Consider the following 1,358-nt stretch of genomic DNA (forward strand, 5'->3'; position numbering starts at 1 on the left):
ATTCCTACATGCCTCCTGGGAATGTTAAGTATGTAAGGGTGTTTGGTAAATTGTAAGTTTTATAATAATTATAAACAATAATTTATAACCCTTCCTTAATAGTTCCCCTGTTACTAGAGTCAGATAATCTTTTATGTATTTATTTAGGTTGTTAGATGGACATTGTAATGAAAATTTTATGTAGTTTTATTTTTTGTTATTTATAAATTCCTTAGGACAAAAGGTTAGTTAAGAACTTTAAGATAGTTCCTGATATGAATTGCCAAGAGGTGATGCCAATTTATATGGTCACCCTACGGTGTATACGTGGACTAGTTTTACTGCAGTGTTGTAATTGGATAATTTCAAGGAAGACATACAGAGGGCCCAGAGTCATATGAAAAGATGCTCAGCATCACTAGCTATCAGAGAGATGCAAATTAAAACCACAATGAGGTACCATCATCTCACACCGGTCAGAGTGGCCAACATAAACAAATCAACAAACAAATGTTGGAGAGGATACGGAGAAAAGGGAACCCTAGTACATTGTTGGTGGGAATGCAGACTGGTGCGGCCACTTTGGAAATCAGTATGGAATTTCCTCAGAAAACTAAAAATGGAACTGCCCTTTGACCCAGCAATTCCACTGCTGGGATTATACTCTAAAATATCTTTAATGTAGTGGGTGTAAGATGGTATAACATTATTTAAGTGGGCATTTCTCTGATTACCAGCAGAGGTGAACATTTCCCCACATGCTTGTTTACTAGTAGTACCTTTGTTTTTATAAATTATCTGCTTAAGTTCTCTGCCAGTTTACAAATTGAGGACTTAATTTTTTTCATCAATATGTATAAACTTCATGTAACATAGAAACAAACCCTTTCTATATTTGCTATGAAAGCTTCCTGCAGATGATATTTTCCTTTTGATACTCCTTTTGTCAAATGGTTATTTACTTCTATAATGACCAAACTTTCCATCCCTTGTGATTCCTTTCAACTTCTAAAGTTATCATCCTTGGGTTTGCTTTAGCAGCACATATACTAAAATCGGAACGACAGAGAGAAGATTAGCCTCTGTGCAAGGATGACACACACATTTGTGAAGGGTTCCACATTTTTTTATGGTGTAAAAATTATATCTCAGTAAAGCTGTTATGAAAAAATTCTTCCCTTTATAGATGTGAAGCAGTACAGTAAAACAAGTTCTCTTTTAGACATGAGGATTTTACTTAAGCTTTTCCTATCTATATTCATTTGTGATATGTGCCTATATTTTTCCTTCTGTGTATTTTATCTTTATCAGGCTTTAGGAAGAAGATCGTGCTTGCCTAGTAGACATAAATGTACTCTTATCTCTTTTTGCACTCGGGA

The 1,358-nt window shown here is 34.7% G+C and overlaps 1 pseudogene; it reads left to right on the plus strand.

The window, feature by feature from the left end:
• The first annotated feature begins 1,008 nt into the window (after positions 1–1,008).
• On the plus strand, positions 1,009–1,106 carry LOC112315082 (U6 spliceosomal RNA; annotated as a pseudogene).
• Positions 1,107–1,358: the final 252 nt, after the last annotated feature.

Source organism: Desmodus rotundus, chromosome 1 (assembly GCF_022682495.2).
Source record: "Desmodus rotundus isolate HL8 chromosome 1, HLdesRot8A.1, whole genome shotgun sequence".
NCBI classification, from domain to species: domain Eukaryota; kingdom Metazoa; phylum Chordata; class Mammalia; order Chiroptera; family Phyllostomidae; genus Desmodus; species Desmodus rotundus.